We start from the raw sequence: 25523 nt of genomic DNA on the forward strand, positions 1-25523 counted from the left end.
AGACAGAGGCGAAAGGAGCAATCTGAAGACCTGGGCCACTGATGGGGGAGGAGAGAGGGCGGGACATGAATCCATGACGACGTGGAAGTCACGGCGACAGCGACAGAGAGGGAAGGCTGGTCCTTTCGGGTGGCCTCGCTGGCTCGGAGCGGCAGAGGAAGGCATGCCCGGGGGCGGGAACTCGGCCGCTGGAAGGAGCTCGGACACAGCAGTGACCAGTGGCCACAGTGCTGCCCCGAGGGGACTCAGCGGAGGACACAGGCGGGCAGAGCCCCCTGCCAGCCAGCTTCATTCTCAGTGAGTTTACCTCCAAGGCCAGAGGTCACGTGAACTCAGTCAGCTCTCAGGCTGGTTCTCTGAATGACAGATCTGAGAGGATGCCCTCCCGCCAAAGCTGGGACAGAAAACCTCTATCCTCAAGGGGTCCAGGAGGGACAGAGAACTGCCACCCTCGAGTGAACACACAGCAACCCTCACAGAGGCCAATCAAACAGCTGGGCCAAGGAGGGAGCCCCCCGTTACACGTACGAGGTTCTCGGAGGACATTCAGGTTGTTCACCGGGCCGTTCTGACGGCTGGATGCAGGGGCTGCGCTCTGATCCTTCTGCCGGCATCCAACACACTCAGTTTGCTCAGCTGCGCCGAGCAGACCAGCGGCAGTTCTCAAAAGGCGGTGAAGGGCGGGGCTGCCCGCCCAGCACACAGGGGTCCCTGCTGCCCACCTGGTGGCCTTGACCCTGACAGCCACGCCCCTTCCACTCCTTTTTAGTGAAGCAGAAAATGAAGCTATCAGCTCAGTTTCCTTGCTCCGCATGAACCCATCTCCCTTCCTTTCTTGGCTCCAAACCTACGGCTCATACAGGCTGCCCACCGATGTCTTGGGTGACTCTTACCTTGCTGAATATTTTTCTCCTCTGAGAAATGGAGAACCAAAATAAAAGGAGGAGAAAGCATAAGAATACATTCTAAGGGACAAATGGAAACATAAGGAAGGTGAAGTAATAAGGCAGTTGGTTTCTTGTTTCCCAGCTTTTATTCCCATAAAATGCTAACAACTTTTTTTTCCCCCCCCTTTGGGAGGGGGGGGGTGGCGTAGCAGAAGTGAAATCAGCAACCCCGGAACCTGCTCTGCACACTTACTTATGCCACAGAATCCCATTAAGTCACCAGAAACCCCCGGAGGAAAAGCTCTGACACCAGTTGGTTCACAGCAGAAACCGCTGCAATTTCCTCCTTTCTCCTGGCTCTTCATGCAGAGGAAGCGTGGCTGGAGATCGCCAGGAGCCGGCGTGTCCCCTGGACCGGAGGAAGTGGCCAGCGATGGCCTGGTCCCCGCCGGAGACTGTGTGGACGGGCAGCCCAGGGCCTGCAGGCCTGGCCCCGCCACGCGGGCCCCCCGGCCCAGGGCCACATGACGTGATTCAGAGCTACGGGACCACCACTCAGCCATAAAACAGACACCAATGAGGAACACGATAAGCCTTTTTTTAGTTGCGGGCTAAAGCTTGGGAAAAGTTGTCACAGCAAGGAAAAATAGTGCTGTTGCTGGGGAGGCCAGTTTCTGTTTTCTTACAGGAAATCTTTCCTCCTGTGGGGCCTGCAGGAGGCAGCCGATCAATGATTCTCACTCATCATTGATGTTTCTACCTCTCTCCCTTTCCCTTCCTCTCTGAAGTCAATAAAAATATATTTTTAAAAAAGCTTTTTTTTTTAAAAAAAAGTACAGCTAAGTGGTCTTGAGTATATTCAGACTTGTAAGATCATCATCACTACCTAATTCCACAATGTTTTCATCATCCCGCACCCTTAGTGGCCACTCCTCATTCATTCTCCCTCCCCTCAGCCCCTGGCAACCTCTAACCTACTTCTGTCTCCATGTCTGGCCTATTCTGGACGTTCCTGTAAGTAGTGTATCACATAACACGTGGCCTTCTGTGTCGGCTTCTTTCACTTAACACCTTTTTCAAGGGTCATTCATGCGCAGCATGTGCTAGCATGCGATTCCTTTTTATTGCCAAATAATATTCCGCGGAATGGCTACAGCACGTTAGTTTATCCTTCCTATTAAAAAAAAAATATATTTTTTTATTTATTTCGGAGAGGACGGGAGAGGGAGTTAGAAACGTCAATGATGACAGAGAATCATTGATCGGCTGCCTCCTGCTGCCCCACACTGGGGATCCAGCCAGCCACCAGGGCTGGTGCTCTGACCCGGAACTGAACCGTGACCTCCTGGTTCATAGGTTGATGCTCAGCCGCTAAGCCACGCTGGCCAGGCTAGTTTATTCCTTCATTAGCTGATGGGCATTGGGATTGTTTCTGTTTTCTGGCTGTTATGAACAAGGCCACTGTGAAATCCTGTTCAAGAGTCTGTGTGGACAAATGGTTGCGTTTCTGTTGGGTGAAGACCTAAGAGAGGAGCTGCTTGGGGCTGGGCGGCAATGCCGGGTTTGGGATCCCCTCAGGTCGCCGAGCGCCGCGCCTCACGGTGGTCCCAGCCGGAGCCCACAGGGCCGCTCTGCGGGGACGGCGGCCCTCTGCCATGGTGTGAAATACCGCATCTACACTCAGAGCGGGAGGCAGGGTTTGTGACTCGGGGTAAATAAACGAGCGAAGCTGTGACTCGCTCGGTGCCAGCCGCGCGCTTAGCCTCGCATGGTCCCAGAGTGAGCCAGCACCTGGCGTGGCAGACGAGGCCTGGCAGCGCCCGCGGGTGCCAGGTGAAGAGGCGCTCTGTGCGCACGCAGCTGCCCCGGGGTGCGAGCTGGCACCCCCTCTGGCCGTCCCCTCGCCACGTGAAGCTGTCTGCGCCGCTGGTCAAGCCCCGGTCAGTTATTTACCACCGTCCAACAGGCTGCGCTCCCAGTCACGCCCGCGAGGAACTGGCAGCGAGAACTGGAAAGGACGAGGACCGTGAGCAATCAGGGAGCAGCCAGACAAGGAGGCTATCAAAGAGGCTGGTCCTGTGGGGCCTGCCGCCTGTTAGTCCTGCCACATTCCAGAGCGAGGGCTGCGCCGGGCATGGACTGCTGCCCAGGAAAGCGGCCAGGCCCACCGCCGATGCAACCGGTGCCTGGATCAGCAGGTGGTCCCTGCGAGCTGGTGGGGAACGAATGCCTGAGCTTCCTGGGAGGGCCCAGGACTAAACTCCCAGGCGCGAGTACAGGCTGCAAAGCCACACAAGCTCGTCTGAGCACGGGTGATGGGTTGGTGAGGCGGGGAAGACTTCTGCGGAGAAGACAGAAGTCCTGTAGTGACCGGCTGGGGAGGCGCTGCTCCATCATAGACCAAAGCAGTCCGGGCTTTTCCAGGAAATCAGGACGGCAGCCGGGCAGAGGCAGGTCCACGCGGTCAGAGGAGCAGCAGGAGCCAGAGGGAGTTCCGCTGTGGACACCGCCTCCTGCAGAAAGCACGGAGGGGCGCCCCCTGCCCTTTAAGGATAAGTAAGCACCAGCCAGGTCCACTGGGCTGGCTTCGTCCTCCAAACAAATTCCCCTGGGCAACAAGGGACTTTCCTCCGCCAAAGCGGCTCAGTGGGTGAGTCTCGACCTGTGAACCAGGAGGAGGTCATGGTTTGATTCCTGGTCAGGGCACATGCCCGGGTTTCTGGCTCAAACCCCAGTGTGGGGTGTGCAGGAGGCAGCTGATCAATAATTCTTTCTCTTCATTGATGTTTCTACCTCTCTCTCCTCCCTTTCTCTCTGAAATCAGTTTAAAAAAAATTAAAAAAATATATATATATTAACAAGGATTTTAAACTTCCTTGACTGACTTAAGATGAGGAATAAACATATCTGTCCACGACCCTTCAAATCCACATGGGAGAAAAGGCCACGTCTTTTGGACAGGTCTGTGGCTTGCCTGTTTCCCGGATGCGTGGGGATGGCTCTCTCGTGGGGCGGTCCAGGCCGGATGGCTCAGGCCTTCACTTCTCTGCAGGCACCTCCCCACGCTCCTGTGCAGGAGGAGGCTCGACCCACAGAGATGCTGCTGGCAGGCTTCTGGGAGGGGCAGGGTTCCCTGCTAATCCCGAGGGAGGTGGGACACACCAGGTGGGAGGGATGGAGGCAGGATGCCGCCTGCAAGGACAAAGGGGCAGCCAAGTACAGAGCAACACTGAGCAAGGTCTCCGAACAGAACACTGCCCAGGTCTTCCAAGTAGCTTTGAGGGTTTCCCACAAACTTCCTTCTCTTTTAAAGTCGATCCGTGGTTTTCCTCGGGGCATTTTCACACATGACTTAGAGGTGCCAGATGACTGTTGGAAAACATGCTGCTCTCTTGGCACTGGCACTGTGGACAGAAGCCAGGGTCCCTCAGCCCCCATCCAGGTGCCCGCAGACCAGGATGGAGGATATCCTGGTGCAGCAGCAGCAGCAGCAGCAGCAGCAACAACAACAAAAAAGCTGCACAATCACCCCCAAGTCCTCCCTCTAGAAAAATCAAGACTTAGAAATAACCACTGCCCCAGGGATTCTGCCCCAGACTTGGGCTGCAAGATCAGAATGGCACAGGGCTCTGTGCTAAGAGCTCTGGACAAGACGTGAGGGTTTAGAGCTCGGGGCACTGGGGTCCCGTGTCCGGGCAGTGAGCTCTAGGGCCACCTGAAAGGCGCTGCAGGCGTCTGTGGGGGACCGGGAGCAGAAACCACACTGGTCGCTGCTCATAGGAAAGCCGGGCATGGGATCCAGAATGTACTAAGAATTCTTACAGCTCAACAATAAAGAGACAAATAGCCTGATTTTCTAAACGAGCAAGGAATTTGAACAGACATTTCTCCAAAGGAGATAGAAATGGCCAACACACACGAGAAAAATGCTCCTCACCGTTAGTCATTGGAGAGTGGCCGGGGGAGGGGGGCGGGGCAATGGATATGGGATTTGGGGCGAGGGAAATGTTCTGGAATTAGATAATAGTAATCATTGTACAATTTTGTGAATATACAAAAACCCAGTAAATTGTACCCTTCAAAAGGGCAAAACTTACGGAATTATATCTAAAAAAACTGTCTAAAAAACGGCACAGTGGCAGATGCTTGATACATGTTATCATCCATAAAATGCATATTATCTCCCCCTTTTTTTGCAGCTGAGGAAAGGAGGATTAGCAAAGGAGAGCCACACTGCTTGCCTGGCCATGAGAGAGGTTTACACGTGGGTCACTGCCTCCCACGGCCATGATCTGCCACCTCACCACACTGTTCTGGCCGAGTGGGTAGCCACTGAAGAATGGTTTCCACGGGAGAAACAGCACTCCCTGGACAAAGAGCCACTCGCCGACATGCAACGCTGGTGTTAGCCGTCATGCCAAAGGGCATCTGGCAAGTCCTTGCCATTTACAGATGACCACGTGCAGTTCCATGGCGGCCACTGACCTGCCCAACCAAGGCGGCCAGGCTGTGGGGACAATGGCCCCTCTCATGTTAGAGACAAGCCCGTGCGTTGTTTGCTGCAATTAGCAAGGAATCAAAAGGTAGGTGGAGCTCACCCAGTTGGGGATTGAGGTGAACAGGTAGTCACCAACCTTCAAATGCCAGCCTTGGTCACTCACCCGGTGACAGCTCCCGTTATCCTCAGGTACCCCGAGTCCCTCTCTACTCCCCCCCCCCCTCCCCCAGTGCTGAGAGTCCCACTGGTTGCGACTGTTCCTAGGACCCTCAGGGCGTTCGAACTGCTTAGCAGAAACGGGGAGCTCTGGATTTGGCGTCCAGTGTGAGGAGGAGGCCAAAGAACCCTCTCCCTCCTCACAGGAAGTGACTCTGCGGGACCAGGGGAGCAGGGGAGGGAGGGAAGCCGGGCCGGAAGAATCCCCGCCGTCACTCCGGGTGCCGAGTCCTCTGTGCTGAGGGTCTCCACAGCGAGCTCCTGTCTCAAACTTAAAACGTCCCAGATTGAGGGCACGGCCCTGCTCTCCACCCCAGCCCTCCCCCCTTTCCCACGGCCGCACTTTCATCACCATTCTCCAATTCTCCAGAGGTCGGCGCGAGATGCCCTGCTCACCTTCCACACACTTTCCCTCTCCCCGCAAGTCTCCAGGGCCCTCTGGTCCGAGTCCTCGTGAACCTGAGGGCTAGAATCCACCTCGTCCTTCGCACACTCACCCTGTCCTAGACCAGTGGTTCTCAACCTTTCTAATGCCGGGACCCTTTAATACAGTTCCTCCTCATGTTGTGGTGACCCCATCCGTAAAATTATTTTCATTGCTACTTCATAACTGTAATTTTGCTACTGTGAATGAATCGTAATGTAAAAATCTGTGTTTTCCGATGGTCTTAGGCGACCCTGCTAGCGGTTCTCAAGGTTGAGAACCACTGTGGACCCAGGACTCAGGACATGCTCACTGAACCAAGGCCAACTCCCCCCACCGATAGGTAAGTCCTTCCCAGGAAGCAGCAGCCAGGACTATTTCCACACGGAAGGAAGGGGGAAGAGGGGATGGGTGGATGAAGAGGTCACCCGGACGGGTCACAGGGAGGTTGTTGGATCGGAACCGGAGCCAGGACGAGCAGAGCAGATGGGCCGTGAGCTGCTCTTTGCGTGGATCCTGCTGGAACGAGAAGGCGTGCTGACACCGGGCTCCCGCAAATTATTCATTATTTCAGTGTAGTTCCTCTGAACTCTCCATCTGCTGACGGCCACTACCAGCCACCGCCGTCCAATAATTACATTCAAATGGAAAAACCTGTGACCCGTAACCTGTTCCAGTCATTCCAACCCAGCCAGCCCTGCCCCCGCGTGCCTCTGCCCTGCCTGCGGTGGCCTCGGGCTCCCGGGCCCATCCAGACCAGGCCACCCTTCCAGGCCAGACCACACAGAGCACCGGTCACTCGGGGCCTCCGGCTTCTCTCTGTAGCTGCTGACGGGGTCCTCACACGTCACCTCGAATCGCCTGCCATTGTGCTGCTTTAATGTCGTCTGCAATGGGTTTCTAGGTTTTTGGAGAAGAGAGCGTGGTGCTTCAGTGGGCTTCTACATTGTAATGCGATCTGTGTGAGTGTTAGCTACTCTCAGCTCTCCCTCTCACTGAGGGGCCACGCACACGCTAACTAACTACCAACCGTGCTGAAGGTGGGCAGGCAGGCTTCCCTCAACCTCTCTGCTCACCCACCCTCTCCTCCAACTAGAACCCCTGCCCTCGGAGACCCAGAAACTCAGGCCCAAAACCCGCCTGCTCACCGCTCAGCTCGGGAATCCTGCTTCCTCCCAGGACACGCCCTGCACCGGGGAGAGCCCGGCCTGCAGATGGAGGGGGCCCGGAGGGGCAGGCACCGCGCTGACACCAAGGGCTCTGTCCTGCACCCCTCGTTTGCTTCAAGGATTAGAAAAACCCTAAGACTTGCTGAGCCATTTACTGCGCTGTGAAATCAAAACGATAACTAAGTAGGGCTGGAAAAAGAAACACATTCTAAATTACACTGGGCACTGCGCCAGCGTCGGTGGGGATACAGCGACAAGGGTCGTTTGTCCCGGGCTGGCCGAAACAGTCTCAGGGACTTGCTCTTCTGCAGCGTGAAACCGCAGCAATAGTGCCCGACGGGCTCCCGTTCCCATTGTAAAACAGCCCCGTGCTCTCCCCAAACCGCCTCCCCTGGCCACGCCTGATACAGGGGGCAGTAGCATTTACAACAACATCTGGGACAAAACATCCCCCAGGCGACCCTCCTGCCTTCAAAGAAGGCGTCTAACCTGCACGCCCACCCTCCTGACATTGGGAGGCGAGGCCCCTCAGGTGCACCGGGGCTGGCACACACCCTGAATATTCCCTCAGCCCTCGGGAACCACAGCCCCGGCTCCCCACTTCCTTCTCTCCTCACCACTGGCCCCCTCTCTCTCCGGACCTCTGAACTAAGACAATCCGGCTCTGAGAGCAATGGCAAACGAAGCCTGTAGGAAGCGCCTTTTTAGTAAAATGCCAGGAAATCCTGCTCATGTCCCTTCACTCCTCCTCCCACCGGAGCCCCATTAGCTGAGGACAAGAGCACACACATGTGCACTAGCAAACCAGGGGGCCAGGCAGCCCGGCCCGCCCACGCTCAACCAAAACCCAGGCACCTCGGGGTGTGTGTGTGTGTGTGTGTGTGTGTGTGTCCCTGTTTCCCCTTCTAGAAGGACACCAGTCATAAGGGACTAGGGCCCCACATCAGTGTGAACTCATTTTAACTATGTAATTATGTCTGAAATGGCCCTAATGCAAATAAGGTCATATCCTGAGGTGCTGGCGGTTGGGACACCAACATACAAGTTTGGGACGGGGATGGGGACGGGGGGCGGCATATGGTGTTCTCCTTTGGGCCGAGCTCACGGCCTCCCTGATGTTCTAGATCCAGTGTCCAGTCGGTGGCCACGCGCCACAAGTGGCACAATTCAGGTTAGAATGAAAACATTGCAAATGAAGCTCCCCGGCCACACCGGCCATATTCCGAGGCTTAGCGGCAGCCGGCAGCGAGGGGCTGCCACTGGGGAGAGGCTCAGGACACACTCCCCAGTACAGAGGTCCTGGCAACGGTTCTAGGTGGCGGGATTGAAACTGGCAGGCCTCTTCCTTTCTAGAGTTCCCTGTGGCCCTGACGGACAGCTGCGTTCCCAGAGAGGCCCCCGGGGTGAAAGGACGCCCGGGGCAGCATCCCTTACACACGCTCACATTCTCCCAGGCCGGCCCGCTCGCCTGTGCTGCTGCTCTTCTTCTGCCTCCTGCTCCGGCCTCCCGCCCGCTCCCGCGCGGCCCAGCGACCCCAGCGACCCCAGCCAGAGCTGACCAGTGACTGGCTTCTCCTCGGAGGGTGTCAGCCACCGTGTCTCCGGTTTGCTGCTGGGCCGCATACCAGAAGCAGGGTGGTGTCAGCAAATGCTCCAGCCCACATGCCTGGAGGCTACAAGTTCGAGATTGAGGTGTCAAGGTGTCACCAGGGAGGTGCCTTCTGAGGCTGGGAGGGAGAATCAGGCCCCTGCTCTTCCCAGCTTCTGTGTTCCATGGGTTGTGGATGCATTACCCCGGTCTCCGCCTTCATCTTCACATGAAGTTCTGTGTGTGTGTGTGTGTGTGTGTGTGTGTGTATGTGTGTCCCTTACTGGTGGGTCAGAAAGGACTAGGGCCCCACATCAGTATGAACTCACTTTAACTATGTAGTTATGTCTGCAATGGCCCTAATGCAAATAAGGTCACATCCTGAGGTGCTGGCGGTTAGGACAGTAATGTGTAAGTTTTGGGGGTGGGTGGGTGAGGAGATAGGAGGGAGACTACACAATTCAACCCCTAAGAGGCCCTCAGAGCTGGCCTCCTGGCACGCCATCTGCCCTCCGTTATTCCATTACTACCATGAAAAGGTCTGTAAGGAGCCACTGGCCACTCAGCTGTGGGAGCAGGTGGTGAACCAGCAGAAGCTCAGACCACATGAGGCTATTTCCATTGCACACCAGTCCCGTCAGGCCCTCTGCACTAGAGTTAACGAGGCCCAAGACCAAAACCAAAACCAGACACGCTCACGAGATGCAGTGTGAGGTCCTCCGTGCTGGCCTGGCCGAACCCCTCAGCGTGCAGGGACGGTCGGTCTCCAGGCAGCACGGCAGACGCAAATGGGAAACTCCCCTCAGACCAGACTTCACACAGGGGCTGGGCGTCCCAATCGCCACACCAATCGCCACACCAATCGCCACACCAATCGCTGCCCGAGCTCGTCAGGCAGAAAGCCGTCCGCTGGCACGGAGCGCCAGGAAGGTGCCACAGCCCCCGTCTGAGTCAGAAGGTAAGGGCGCTCACTGACGGTACATTCAGGTGGAACTGAGAGCCACCAACAGGCTCCAGGGCCAGGAAGCCTGGCTGGAATCCAGCCTTGACACTGACCAGACGGAAGAATCTGGACAAGGTAGCTATCCTCCTTAAGCCTCAGTTTACCTAGTTGTAAAATGGGGAGCATGAGATTCACCTCACAGTATGTTAAGACAGACTGACCGGTGGGCACTGCTCCAATAACTAACACTGCCTGAGCACCGATGCTGTGTTCTGACACCTCCCAGCGAATGTGGGGTGAGGTACCTTCACGATCCCCATTTCCCAATGAGGAAACTTGCATTTGGATCCTAGAGCCAGGGCCCTTTGATTGCAAAGCCACACTCCTAACCATTTCGTGATATGCCTGCACACAGTAGGAGCTCTATAAATGCTGTTCCCTCTGCTCCCCCCCCCCCCCCCTCCCCCCCGGTACTGAACACACTGCACAGCAATCCATGCTGCGCTGCCGCCGATCACGCCTCTAATCTGCACAAGGACACGCCGTCAAAGGTCATTTAGAACAAATATCACTTCTACCAGGACAATCTCATTGGACATGTCCCCAGATCCTCTTCTATGGCCTCTTCCCACGTAACACGCCTGGCAGCTGGTGCCAATGTCAGCGACCACCCCCCCTCCCCACACTGCCTGCCTCTGTCCACCTGCTCATCCTCCCCTCCCCTCACACACTGGGGACAGTGACGTGGACTGGGATGGCCTGGCCTCTGACTCCCCCATTCCTTCTCTCTGCTCAGCCGGCATACAGACTAACTGCTGCTGGGTACGTGGTGGTTTCTTGGTTTCAACAGAGGCTTTGTCCCTGGGAGTGGTTAAATAAAGACAGATATTAGCACAGTTTTCCACCCAATTATCCTATTTACAGAAATAGAACTCTCCTTTGTGAGCGTTTCAAACAGAGTCCTGGATTTCTACAGATGGTGTCAACCGTACCAGGTCAACTCCAATGCCCCCGTCAGTGAGCGACAATGCAACTCATGGTGGCGGGCCATGGGACAGGACCTCCGACTGCCTCTTCCTAGGCCTACAGTAGTACAGGAATATGTGAGGGTGTGTGTGCACACACACGCCCACCCACACCCGCACACACACCTGCACCCGTTAGAGGAAATAACGGTTGTGAAGACTGAGACACCTTCTGGTGTTGGGTTCTAACACGGCAGCAAACCACACCAGCAGAGAGCTAAGTGCTTAGAGCCGTTACTCCAGCCTCTGGAGAGACCCATTCTTTGTTGCACTGACGTTTTGCCTCCAGGTTCCAATGAGGACGGCAGCGGGAAAGGCTGTAAGAACCCGTTTCCATGGGCTCTGGGGATGGATCGCCCTGCTTGCAACACCACTCAGTCTTCCCAGAGAAAAGGAAATCCAGCGTAAAGGAACTAAAACGCTCTGCTTCTCCTGAGGACTTGGTGTGCCTCCTTCTCTGGAGCAAGAATGACTGAAGGGACCCCAGGCCCCCGTCTCTGTGACCCCAGGAAGTGCCAGAGACAAGGTGAAGTTCAGCCTCGCTCTCTGTGTATCTGTAGGTTCTATTCCTCCTGGCTTTGAACTTTTATATTTACTTGTATTTTCCTGGTCTGGTTCTCAAATCCTCTGAACTGTATTGGCTATTGTAATGTAAGTGTTTATACCATAAAATAAATCATAACTTACAGAACAAGGTGAGGTATAAATAATTGATTGAGTAGAACTCAATTAAAATAATTACCATTGTAAATATAGCCAATATGCTATGGTTTTAAAAATGACACAGAGTAAAACATAAAAAAAATTAACATGTTGAAGCAGACAAAGTTGCCTTCCGAATCGCTGTTCCTGTCTCCTCTGGCAGAGCCCTGATTTGGTTCAGATGTCACCCCCAACACCACCTCCAACTGCCTCCCACCTTCCCCCTCCTGACTCTCCTGAGCCCTGGTTAGTCTGAGCTAATGACTTCCTGTGAATGGGAGTAACTGCTCTGAGCTGGGCATGTTAGCAGCTCTACCTATAAGGAGGGAGCGAACAGCTGGTGTGTGTGTGTGTGTGTGTGTGTGTGTGTGTCTTTGGTGAAGGTTGCCTTGTTTGATTGAAAGGATTATCTGGATGGATGGATGGATGGAGGATCATGTATTTCTGCTGGGTGAACCACACACATTAATTTTACCACTATTAGGTGCCAGGCACTGAAATGAACACTTTGAGAGATATAAGGATTAATGAGAAATGACAAAAGGCCTGAAGGAGGTAGAACTCAAACACTCCTGAAAACACTCCGAAAAAAATGCAGCTGTCCAGATTCTCCCCTGAACCACAGGAGGGCTCAAAGGTTACTCTCTGATAAATGCTATTAGAAACTGTATTTTCACCACTGTCTACGTATAGCCCCTGCGCTAAAAGAACGCAGGAGCAAGGGAGGAGGGAGGCAGGGCAGTTCACTGCTGCCCCATCTCAGAAGTATACTTTGTACCAGTGAATTCTCCGGACCCGGTACAACTGTTTCCACCTGGAATTGCAATTGTTTTCAGACAGGCAACAACATCGCCTTTTCTAACAATGTTACCTTTCCTCTTGGACACCAGACACATGTGAGCCGCACACACCCCCCCCCCAGAGACTCTTTACCTCCACTCACCCAGCCCCTCCCGCGCAGACACAGCTGCCTTTGGCTGAATGAGACTGAAGTCCACGCTGTGCTGCGGCTCCATCCTCCCCGTCTCCCTGCCTGCTCTGCCCCCATGCCAGTTGTTTCCCGCTCTGAGTCTGCTCCTCCCGCATCTGAAGGGAACCAGCTGGAGGTCCTGGAGACACCTGGGATGCAATGTGTCAGGGAGCTCTTTATTCTCCAATCGATCCAAAATAAAGGATGTGCTTTTATATTCTAGAAACCCCTACTGCCAGGTTCTGCAGGGCCTCTCCTGGTGTGCGACGTCAGTCTCAGGCCTCCTCGTTCCTCGGTGTGTGCATGCGGCTTTCTCACGTCCACTCTCATCTCGCTCCCTCTGCACCCCGTCACCTCCGCCTTGCTTCTGAACTGCCAAGAAACCAGGCACCCAACGCTGGCTTATTGGGGTTACACTGCTACACCCAATGCTCCCTGCGGACCCACATCTTTAGGTTTCTCTTGCTTTTGAGGACACGATCCTCCAAAGTCATCTTCCACAAAGCAAACCCCATTTCTCACCGAGCCCTATTTCCTCACGGCAGAGAAAAACAAAAACAGCAGACACTGCCCAGTGCGTGGAGAACTGGCCGCACCTGCTCTGCTGAAAGGCGAGGGGCTTTCCGGGCTGAAGATGCCTGAGCCGCCAACATTAGCCAATGCCACTGCTGCAGGCTGGACTCCGGCAGCTCAGGCTTGCGTCACAGAGGAGGCCTGGATGGCACACGAGGTGGACATGCGCACAAGTCTGCCCCCACCACCAGGAAGTCAACCCCAGGTTCACATCCCACAAGAGGGCGTCTTTACCTGCGCCTGGGAGGGCGCGGTGGGCATCTGTCCAAGGTGCCCCCCCCCCCCTTCAAATGCTCCCAGAGGCCTGGTGTGTCTTCTGATCTGTCCCCGGTGCAACCACCCAGCCCGGGGCCTTACGCACAGTGGCCTCAGATGTTGCCCAAAGACTGACTCTTGAGAGTGGCTGCCTGGATGGAACAGAGGGTCACAGCAGCCACAGACACGCCCTCAGAGAGGGGTCTAGGCTAACCAAGCGGCAGGTAGGGATGCAAATCTAGGTTCCCCAGGAGCTCAGTCAAAGTCTTGTCAGCTGACCTGGAAATCAGAGAGGAAGAGCCACCATGGGAGACTACCTACAGGTCACGTGTTTGCAGACCAGCCCGGACTTAGTGATGAACACCAGGGCACTCACCTGAGACGGCCGAGCAGGAGGAGAAAGGGGGAGATGGTGAAGGAGAAAGACATCAAGTGTTATGAGTGATCGAGTCAATTCCGTCTGGGGCCCATGCAGGGAGAAGAATCTTTCTTGGCTCAGCATGCATTTTTTTTCCAGCAAGATCCAAAAAATCCTGTGTATCACTGTAACCAGAGTGCTTTAAAACTATTCTTTTTAGGTTGAGCAAAACAGGGAAAAGGCAAAGGTAAAGTTATGCATACCTAGGACTCTTAGCACTTCTGAAAATAACCACTTTGAGGGCTCGAGAATTTGATTTTTGCACGCACGCGTGTTCGTGCACACGCGCACCCCCCCCCCCAATATGGCCCCCAGCCACCCACCCTGACCTAGCTTGTACAAGCATTTAAAAGGTGAGCCTGTTCCTTTAATTATGCCAGTCGTGAGACGGGGAAGGCGCCAGTGGAGAAGGCATTTAAAGCAGATTGCCCCATTTAGGGAGATATGATTCTTGTAAATGAAGACTGGCACTTTTCCTAGACTAAAGGTTGCACTGAATAACCAGGGAACAGGAAGGCCCTGCCCTGCCCGCTGGCTTCAACCTGACTTCAAGGACAGGCATCACCTGAGGCCAGACGGGGGCCTGCAGGGGGCAGGGGGCTGCTCGGGGCCCAGCTGCTATCTGCTCCAGCTCTGGGCCCGCTCCTGGTTTCCGAGTTTGCTTCTCCCGAGACACCCATTGGAAGCACGGGGAAAGCTGCTCACAGAGGCCTGGCCGAAAGCCGGGAAGAGGCCGTGTGGTTCATAAGGTCTCATCCTTTAATTTCAGGACCCGTTTAAGACAGGTGTGATTCCGTCCGACTCTCCCATGATAGGAGCACAATGGGATGCTCCATGAATGCTGTCACCTGGCTCCAGGTCAGGCCTTCACAGCAGCACTACTCCTTTCTCCTTGGGAGAAACTGTGAGCGTCACCTCATCAACCATCCATGCTCTGCGAGACCCAACCGCCCAGCAGTCCCAGCAGAAGGTGCTCATCCAGGGCCAAAGGAGCCCGCTCCGGGACTGGCCGTCCGGAGGGATTCGGCATCAGCATGTCTTCCCCACAGCAGGGTCAACTCTGCTCCCAGTGGCTTTCAAATCATCGGTTCAAGCTGAATCCACAGCTACTTATAGTCTTTAATCCATCTGCCCTTCAGATATTGCTTCTTTCTGACAAATGTTTCCTCACAGCAAATGCATATTCTTTGACCCATACTCTCCCTTTCCCTTCTCCCAGGCCCAGACACGAGGGAAATCAATCTGACTCCATCACCAATGAACACATGAATCGTGGGTGAATCAACCTCTCACTCTTCGTCCTGCCCTGCACCCAGAGATGCCTCATAAGGGTGATAATCATGTTCAATGGTGGCAATATAAAAATCCAGTATTGTCAGCCTCCAAATCTGTGAACAGTGCCCAAGCCTCCTACACACACACACACACACACACACACCCTTAGTTAATTCTAAAATTAAAATAGCCTTCTTCATATACTGAATTTAAAGCTAAATAATCATTTCTTTAAAAAAAATATATCTTATTGATTTTTTTACAGAGAGGAAGGGACAGGGAGAGAGAGTTAGAAGCATCGATGAGAGAGAAACACCAATCAGCTGCCTCCTGTACCCGCCCCCCTAGGGATGTACCCACAACCAAGGTACATGCCCTTGATTGGAGTCGAACCTGGGACCCTTCAGTCCGCTGGCCGAGGCTCTATCCACTGAGCCAAACCGGTCAGGGCAATAATCATTTCTTAATATTATTTTTCTGACATGTAATTATTTCCCTCTTCCTATAAAATATATGTATTTCAAATACGCTCTCTTTTAAAAAAAAAATTAAAACTTTTTTTCTAGCTTCTTTAGCTGTTGAACCTATGATTCTCCAAAGCCATCTTCTAAAAAGCAAATCATACTTCTCACTGAACTATAATTTCTTCAGTTTTAGGTTCACAGCAAAACTGAGCAGAAGGTCCAGAAATCGCCCATGTACCCCTTGCCTTCACATATGCTTCACCTCTTAAGTATCCTTTAAGGCTAGCTTGAGACCCTAATCTTAACTGAGACCACTTTTCTCTATCATTAAATGTGATCTTTGTTCACACAAACACCTTACAAACATATATATTCTCCAAAAACTGTGTACACACATTTTACATAATTATAAAGGCAGTGTTTATTAACATATAGCTCATTTTCAAAATTTAAAAGAATCTACAGAACTGAATACTTTTGTTAGAGTGTGCACACATTTTGGGGGACACCTGTATATACATAAGTTGATTAATTTCATTCAAACTCCCTATTCCCGGGCCCAGAACGCTTTTACCTAATTTCTCTTACATATGTTACCAAATAGTCTCAATAGCAATAAAACCGAGGATCTAAAACCATCCTTCTAAAAAGATAATGAGTCTCCTACACACGTACCAGCCACTCTCAGGCATTCATTCTAATGTGAGAAACAGCCATGCAGATCGTCGCAAACCCCGTGTCATCTGGGGCTCTGGATCCACACGTGACTTTCCTGGGGGGGAAGGGAAGGCACCCTCTACTAGTAATTAGGTTTTGCCTAGGGTAAAATAAAAATTAATTTATAGCATTGAGATTAGAATTAGATTGATTTATAAATCACGTTTCACTTTAAGAAGTGGAGGTGACCTAGAACTATAATAGGCCAATCACTCGTCCACTGAGCATTTACTGAACACCAAGTTTTGCCAGGCACTGTGGTGGGCACTCCGGACTTAAAATCAAAAGCCCGTTCCTGCCCTCATAAACTCTTACCAGAGTAGGGAGCAAGAGGAAACTGAATACATATGGAAGCCCGAGGAAGGCTAGGATAAAAGACGCATGCTCATGCATGATCCTGGAGACACTAAGAGAAAGAAGCCAGGTGCAAAGGATCCCATTCATGTGAAATTCCAGAATGGGAAGAAGTGAGTGGTTTCTTGTGACGGAGGGGAGGGTGGGCCTGGGTGATGCCTACTAATGGGCACAGGGTTTCTTGGTGGGTGATGAAATGTTACAAAATTAGATCGTGGTGATGAGTGCATAATTCTGTGAATATACATAAACCACTGAACAGTACACTTCCAATGGGTGAATTATGTGAATCATATCTCAATAAAGCCGTTAAAAATACATGCGGAAACCAACAGTCTTCTTTTTACAAACAACCACCCAGAAGACAATGAAAGGCTATTTATAGCATAAACTTAAGAGATAGATAAACTATATACAGAAAACTTTAAAGTACACTGAAAAAAGAACACATGAAAAGAAAACATGATCTTAGATAAGAAGATTCAACCTTGTAAATTTTACTTCCCCCTGGGTAATTTATAAATATAATGTGATCTCAATGGAAATACCAACAGGTTCCTCTCTGAAATCAAAATAAGTTGACTCTAAAGTTCATATGGAAAAACACACACAGAGATTAGCTAGGAAAACTCTGAAAAGGAAGAGCAATGAGGGAGAACTAGTCCTTTCAGATATAAACCTCAATAATTATCAACAGACTGACCAGTGGAAAAATATATAGAGCCTAAAAATTTAATATAAATTTCTATGGGAAAATATACACTGTGTTTTCATAAATGGTGTTGGGACAATTGAATACTGGAAATATATAAATTTGGCTGCAAACCTCAGAACATAGTCTAGTATAAATACCAAAATGAACCAAGATATAAATGGAAAAGACAAAATAACAAAAGTACCAGAAGGAGCTTAAAAGCCTTGAAATAGGAAATGTCTTTCTAACTCTGACTCAACATAAAGAAGCCATAACCAAAACATAAAGTGAAATACATAAAATTAAATAGACTTTTGAAGGGCAAAAGACATCACCACAAGGGAATCAAAACATACATGACCACCTGGGGCAAAACATTTGCATTTAATGTTACAGACAAAATAAAAAGAGCTCTTAGGAATAAAGAAGAAAAAGACCAACAACATAGTAGGAAAATGTATAAAGTTCAAAACACAAAGCTCACATAAAAATAAATATAAAATGACATTTAAACAAACAAAAAGATGCTCAGGCTCACTTATAATAAACAAATTAAAACTACATCAAAAGACCATACCTCACCCACCAACAAGAATCCAAAAGTTTGACAAGATTCGAAGCAGCTCTTGGGAGACAGACTTGTTCATATACTGCTTGCATGAGAAGCTATGGCACAAATCCTAACAGGAGGAATTTGTCAATATCTATAAAAAATTACAGACGCACTTACCCTTTGAGCACACAGTCCCTCTTACAGGATTCCATCACAGGCATGCATCAGCATGAGTATGAAGGGACTTGTATCTAAGATTAGCCATTTCAGGTGATTTGTAAAGAGCGAAGAACTGGACACAATCCAAAATAGGTTAATGTTTTATAAGCATGGCATGTCAACAAAATGGAGTATTTTATGGCCATCAAAAAGACTGAGGATAATTTCTATGAACTAATATAGAGAGGGCTCTAAAACATATTAAGAGAAAAAAAAGTTAAGATGTAAAACAATACATGTAGTATGCTACGTTTTGTAAAATTAAAGGAGAATAAGAGTATACACACACACACTTTGAATCTGCAAAATGAAAGGCGCAAAGGGTTAAGCAAGACACTAATAAAAATAATTATCTAGGAGGGAACAAAGTAAAAAGGGCAAGACTTCATTACAGATATCTTTTTAAAAATGTCTTTATTGTTTTTTAAAGAGAAAGGAAGGGTGAGGGAAAGATAGAAAACCGATGAGAAAGGAACATCATCGATGGGCTGCCTCCAGCACACGCCCCTACTGGGGAATGAGCCCGCAATCCCGTCATGTGTCCTGACCAGGAATTGAACTGGTAACTTCTTGGCTCCTGGGTCGATGCTCAACCACTGAGCCACACCAGCTGAGCAACTACAGCTATCTTTATATATAGTTTAGATTTAATTATTTTAACTTTTGAACATAAAGAAATGTAGAGAGACTAACAAGTTCCCATATACCTGTCATGTAGATCTTACACTGATAGTTTGGACCTTTCAGTCATGTAAATGCATTACCTATCTCTAGAAAGCTCAATTAAGAAATGTCTTAGCCCTGGCCGGTTTGGCTCAGTGGATAGAGTATTGGCCTACGGACTGAAGGGTCCCAGGTTCAATTCCGGTCAAGGGCATTTACCTTGACTGCAGGCTAGATCCCTGGCCCTGGTCAGGGCACATTCGTAGGCAACCAATCAATGTGTTCCTCTCACATCCACGTTTCTCTCCACCCCCCTTTTACTCTCTCTAATAAGAATCAATGAAAAAATATCCTCAGATGAGGATTAGCAAAAATAAATAAATAATCATTTAAAAGTATCTTAAACCGGTGTGCTCAGTGGTTAGAGTGTTGGCCCATGCACTGAAGGGCTGAGGCTTCGCTTGCCGGCCAAGGGCATGTAGCTGGGTTGCAGGTTCAATCCCTGACCCTGGTTGTGGTGCACGCAGGAGACAATCAATCAATGTCTCTTTCACAGCCATCTTTCTCTCCACTCCCCCCCCCCACCCCTTCTCTTCTTCCCTTCCACTCTCTCTAAAAATCAATGGAGAAAATATCTTGGGTGAGGATTAACAGCGACAAAAATGCTTTACACTGAAAAGAAACTGAAAGATACGAGCCTAACCATATATCAAAGAGGTGACATAGTCACTGAGGAAGAATTTATTTTTAGGGACTTTAGAACAGGGTTTTTAGTTACATACCCTTCGCTGGGTGCATGCTAAGGACAAGACAAAAATAACAAAGCTGCATTAAATTTTCTCCGCAGTTTCACCTCTTACAGTAATATAAATATTGGCATTTTGTGACTTGATTTTTACATTTATAGGTTAAGAAGAAAGGAAGATTTTCTGTAGTGGAGAAAGGAGCTACAACGATAAGAGGAAACAAAGTGAAAGCACAGGGAAAGAAAAACTACATTGAACATGTCCGTCTGACTCTTATTTTGCAACAATATGCTGCCAATGTTCTTGCTTTTGTCCACTGAAGTTCCCGGGGAACAAGTCACCTCTCCTGCAATAACCACCCCTCCTCAGAGACTGTGGTCTCTAACACCATGGTCCAACACCCTGGAAAACTCCATGGCAACCGGGGGAATCGTGCCAAGGAAGGGCAAGGAGCTAGCTGAAGGGGTCTCCTGCCTGAACTTGTAACAAAAAGATGAATGATTAAAACACACCAAATCAATTTTTTAAAAATCTATGGCCGTATAATGAGGAAAAAAAGAAAAACTAATTTCTCACTATTTAAATGGCTATTACACAATTCCTTCCTTTGAAAATTAATGATTAAAGGGAAAGCATTAGCAAAGATCCTGCCTTTCCAGTTAGAACTATTATTTCAGGGTAATCAGACAGGCCCAAGAAATGAGGGAAAGCTCCACGGTAGCCAAGAAACGGAAGAATTAGAAAAACATTGTTTCACTAAACTTGATGAACATGGGAATTCAGGCAAGAACTCACACTTGGTGCTAACACCATTCGGGAAATGGTCCCTGTGCCAGGTTCACACCACACAGAGGGATCCCTTTCTGGCTTCGCCTGCCAGGGGGGCCACGTTAGCTTCACTAACAGTCACTGGGAGGTGAGCGAAGTGGACAAAGTCACCTCTGGGATATTCTGGCCCCAAATGATGAGCTTCAGAGCCAAGTCTTCAGATACAGGCAGTTCAGGCCCGAAGGAAGGGTGTCCCACTCATGGGGGGGGGGGGGGCGGCTTCCACAGGCCACCGGCCAACCGTGTCTGCAGCAGAGACTGTGCCAGGCGAGGCGGCTGAAAGGAAGCTACAGCCAGATGCACTGCCTGGTCCTCCATTAGACACCAATTTCAACAGACCGGCTTCCAAGAACATCTGGGGGCCGATTACAGAAATCTGAATGTGGACAAGGAATGAGATGACCTTTATTGACATACAAGGCTGGAAACTGCTCACTGAAAAAGGCAGATTGCAAAAGAGTAACATATCACTTGGGGGATGGGGAGAAAGAAGAAAAAGTACATATATATCGATAAATGTGCACAGAAGAGGGGTGTGACAGGGCACTATTTTTATTTATTTTAAATTTTAAAAAAATATAGTTTTATTGATTTCAGAGAGGAAGGGAGAGGGAGAGGGGGATAGAAACATCAATGATGAGAGAGAATCATGGATCGGCTGCCTCCTGCACGCCTCCTACTGGGGATCCAGCCCGAAATCTGGTCAGGTGCCCTTGGCCATAATGGAACCCAGGATCCTTCAGTCCACAGGCAGACGCTCTATCCACTGAGCCAAACTGGCTAAGGCTGCAACAGGTAATTTTAAGAGAAGAGAAGAGAGCCCTTTTGCATACCCCACACCGGGGGCGGATTCTCTCTCATCATTGATGTTTCTCTCTCTCCCTCTCCCTTCCTCTCTGAAATTACATACACACACACACACACACACACACACACACACACACACATCGTATTTTCTGGCGTATAAGACGACTCCCTAATTTTACAGTTAAAACATAGGTTTAGGCCTAATATAAGACTACCCCCCACTTCCTAGGCAACACCAGTTCTTTTTTTAATAGACCGCCTCTCTGACTTTGGCCAATCTGAGCAAAACGCCTGCTTGGATTGGCTGAGTCAGAGAGGCAGTCTATTAAAAAAAGAACTGGTGTTGCCTCGGAAGTGGGGGGTAGTCTTATACAGCGAATATAGGCCTAAACCTATGTTTTAACTGTAAAATTGGGGGGTAGTCTTATACGCCGGAAAATACGGTGTGTAAGTGTGTGTGTGTGTATATAAAGCAGTGCTCCTCAAGCACACAGTGCCCCAGTTCTCTGTGTGGAAACCTTACCAGCCACGTCCAAAGAGCCTGTAGGAGAGAAGGGAGGTAACAGGCTTTCTCAGGGTGGGGAACGTCCATGTGGGCTGGACAAGGCCAGTGAAGTCATTTGGTCCGGCCCTGCCAAGGCTTTAGGGGTGAGTTAATTAAATGTTTGACCAAATATAGCAGGCTTTAATTTTTAAGTTGATACTTTTGTATGGCCCTTGGCAGAAAAAAAAGGTTCCTCACCTCTGCTTTAAGGCAACATTCAAATCCCAGGGAGAAAGCAAGGAGCTAGATAGGGCTGTTGGCAGAATCGCCCTTTGACAATAAAGACGCACTTTCACAGGATGGCTTTTCCCTTCGATCACCACTCTCGACTTTGGAAGGTGTACTATATGCTCCAAATGGTGACTCTTTCGGGTTTCTCTACTGTAGCGTCATACATACACCTGTGTAAGCAAAACTACATTGTACAAATATCCCATTTAACAAGTTTTGGAAAGTGCCTGCAGTTTCTCTGAAGTCAACATGGGAACACAGACTCATTCCTATGTTTAGAGTTTGCGGCCTAGCGGGGGAGGCAAGGGAAAAGCAAATGAGCCCTCATAAGTGATATCTCAAAACCCTACGTGTTATGAAGAGAAAGGAGGGTGTCCTGAGATCAGAAGAGGGGCGTCTAACTTAGGTTGGAGGAAGTGACGTTTTGGTTATGACGGCAGAGTGAGTAGCAGCAAGCCAGGCTGGAGACAGCACAGGCCTGGAGGAGGCCGGGATGGGGCGCAGAGGGGAAGGCTGGCTACCTGGGCACTGGAGAAGCATGCAGGGGCCGTGGTGTAGCCATGCTGTTCAGGATTTGGGTTTTTATCCAGTGTGAAGGGAAAGTGGGCATCTATAGCAGGAGTGATCAGATCTAGTCTATACTTAGTATCACCACGGAAAGAGGCTAAAAGCTCCAGAACGGATGTGGGCGAGAGGTCAAGGACAGTCGGGTGAGACCATAAGGTGGGTTAGGCTGGGCTACGGCAGGTCCAAACTACAGCCCGAGGGTCAACCCAGCCCAGAGCCTGTTTTCGTAAAGAAAGTTTTACGACACAGTCCTGCCAACTCGCTTGTGCATTATCTGCTTTTATGCATTTATGCTTTCACAGCTGCAGAGCCACGTGACTGCTAGAGTCCATCTGGCCCACACAGCCCACAGTCCCTGCTAGCTGTCCCTTTATGTAACGAGTTTGCTGACCACTGGACCAGCAGATGGCAGCTGGGAAGGGGACAGGTTCACCGCATACAGTTGACATTCATTGTTCATGGATTCAGAAATGTATTTGTAACCTCAGAGTCCATACTGAAGAAGATGCTCTGGGCCCTTCCTGGACACGTGCAAGCTGTGGCCAGAAACTCGGGCTGCCTGACGCACATGTTCCCAGCGGAGGCCACACAAGGCTCTGCTCTCCTGCAAGCTCTCACATACCCTGGGCGAGTGTACTTCCCACAGCCTGGTTAGCACAGTGTTGTTCAGGATTGAAGAGTGACCTCCAAGCAGAGTGCTAAAGGGCTGTCGAGTGTTTCTAAGCACAAATAAGCGGTGAGGTGCCTCACGGAAAAGTACGTGTTCTATCAACTTAATGCAGGCCTGAGCTGCGGTGGAATAGGCTTCAAGCTCAATGTTAATGAACCAACAGTGGATTAAATAAGGGGATTTCAACCAGAAACACACATAAAACAAGGCTGTGTATGGGTCAGCCGGTGAAACTATGACCAAAAGCTTGCAGGAAGCTACCCTGGTGCCGTATTCGCTAATTCGGTGTTTGTAGTGACTTTAGAGAGCGTAGCCACAGTGAAAAACAAGAATCGCTATATTTAGGAGGCAGAGTCCATTAATCTGGGGGTGGATTACATGTGAAATGACACGATTCAAGGATGACTCTTGGGTTTCTGACGTGCACTACTGGGGGGTGGGGGGACGATGCCATGGATGGGAGTGAAGAATTATGGAGGAGGTGCGTACCTCAGAGGGTTGACCAAGGTTTTTTCTGTGTGGTGTGTGTGTGTGTGTGTGTGTGTGTGTGTGTGTGTTAAGTTGGAGATGCCTGTGAGCTATCCAAATACAGATGTCAAGCAGGCTGTTGGCTTCAGGACCGGAGCTCAGAAAAGAAGTCTAGGTGCCCTGTAACGCTGGGAGTCACGACCATAGAGGGTGTCAAAAGCCCTGGGAAATCTCCTGTCCTCAGGCCCGAGAGCAACGAGGAGCTCAGCTCCTTCTTGAGCAAACAGGTGGGTGAATTTACATCTCTTTCTAGGTGGTTTGACTTAAATAAAAATACTTTGGGGAGGAATGTAATAGGGTTATTTATGGAGAGAACCCTATAAACGTTCACACTCCTTGTCCCACTAATTATGCTTTGGAGAGCCTATCCTAGAATTCAGACACATCCCCCCCCCCCCCCCCCCAACATGGAATAACACCGAGAATCACTCATGAGAGCAAAACAGAAAGAGCCTTCACATTTGGGGAACACTGAAAAACTTTTGTTTTTCCTCTGTGGTTTCTTCTACCGAGTCTAAGCTTAGACATTTCAACCCCTCTAAATGTTTAATAAAGGTCCGCCTCTGTTTATTTCGAGCTTTTTAAAACAATGGATTATTTTATCTACTGAAATGCACACCGCTTCAGGGTAAGGGTTCTTACCTGCTTCATTCACTGCTGAGCCCTCAGCTAGAACAGTCCCTGGACCATCTCATGGGCTCAACAGACTCCTGTTAAATTTAACGTTTTACCCATGTAGCATGTTTGTTGGCATGAAGGTATGAGGGGAACACACCCACCGAGATTTTTCAAGTTGCTATCACACGGTCCCCTTCCCATGTGTCAAATCAGGTTTCCTCCCCCTTGGCTTTGAGGCTCCTCCCCCATCACCCGTTAGTGCCCGCAGACCACGGGGCCTTCAGGGAGGGTCTGTCCATCTGGGCCACCCAGAAGCTTTGCAGTTGGTGTGAACACATGGGAGAGAGCTCACCCCTTTCCTCCTTTTTACCTCTCAGACCTGACTGCTCTATGCCCAGCTCCTTATCTTTCAAGACCGGCAGGACTCAGTTTCTTGAATTTTAAAACATTTATTCGGGTTTTGATTGAGACAAAGAACACATTTGGAGAAGAACTAAAGAAGAGCACATCACACATTACGCCCCCTCATCTAGGATGGGGCTGGGAAGACTTTCCACCGTGTAGCTAGAGCCGGTGGTCAGGGGTCTGAGCTCTCGACCCAGGCTGCCTGGGGCCAATCTCAGCTCTGCCGCCTTTGGGCTGTGGCACCGCCTTTGGGCTGTGGCACTGCCTGGCACCTCAGCAACACAGAACTGCAGCTCTCCTGGCGGCGGCATCACGACAGGACTCGGTGAGTTAATATTCGTGAAACGTGAGAACAGAACTGCCATCGCCAGGGCTCGAGAAGGATCAGCGCTTAGCATCTTTTCATGGCGTTTCTTTTCTTAGCGGTCTCAGGGCGCTTCTTCTCAGATATTTCATCTGTTTTGCTGCTCCAACGGGGTTCGTGGCTTGGCTGCCCTTTACTGAACCCTCCTCTGTGCCAGCCCCTGGCCTCGGTGCTTTGCACTCACTCCCATGTGATCCTACATGGCAACGAGGAGACAGAGGGGACAGCAGGGCCTCAGGGATGTGTGTGTTTGTGACACTCTCACTCCTGCCCCATCGGTGCCCACCGCAGTGCCCCTTCTCCAAGGATCCCAATCACGTGCCTCCTTGTTGTGTGCTGCACAGACCACTGCGACTTACCTGTGGGGAGCAGGACAACCGGCCACTCAAGAGAAGAGCATGCTTTGGAATCAGGTGGGTTCGAGCCCTGGCTCTACCAGCTACTGCTCATGAGACCTTGGACATGTAATTGAATATCTCTAAGCCTCAATTTCCCCTCCTGTAAACAGAGAAAATCATAGGGCTCTTTATGGTAGTTAATAATAACATATCATTATTGTGAGTATGATATCTGCCCATTCTATTCTGGGACCCCAGCGTCATGATGGA

At 50.4% G+C, this 25523-nt stretch overlaps 1 protein-coding gene across 5 annotated transcripts in view; it reads right to left on the reverse strand.

Annotated features, from left to right (window-relative positions):
• HIPK2 (homeodomain interacting protein kinase 2) overlaps positions 1-25523 on the reverse strand; it is a 167991-nt gene that overhangs the window by 132150 nt on the left and 10318 nt on the right. Inside the window, exon 1 of one of the 5 annotated variants that reach the window (XM_036428538.2) lies at positions 17903-17927. The exons of the other annotated variants lie outside the window; for them this stretch is intronic. The gene's annotated coding sequence lies outside the window, so the exon portion shown is untranslated. Of the gene's footprint in view, positions 1-17902; positions 17928-25523 lie in introns of those variants that run through there. 5 annotated transcript variants of the gene reach the window in all.

This window comes from Pipistrellus kuhlii, unplaced genomic scaffold (assembly GCF_014108245.1).
Source record: "Pipistrellus kuhlii isolate mPipKuh1 unplaced genomic scaffold, mPipKuh1.p scaffold_m20_p_10, whole genome shotgun sequence".
Taxonomy (NCBI): Eukaryota; Metazoa; Chordata; class Mammalia; order Chiroptera; family Vespertilionidae; genus Pipistrellus; species Pipistrellus kuhlii.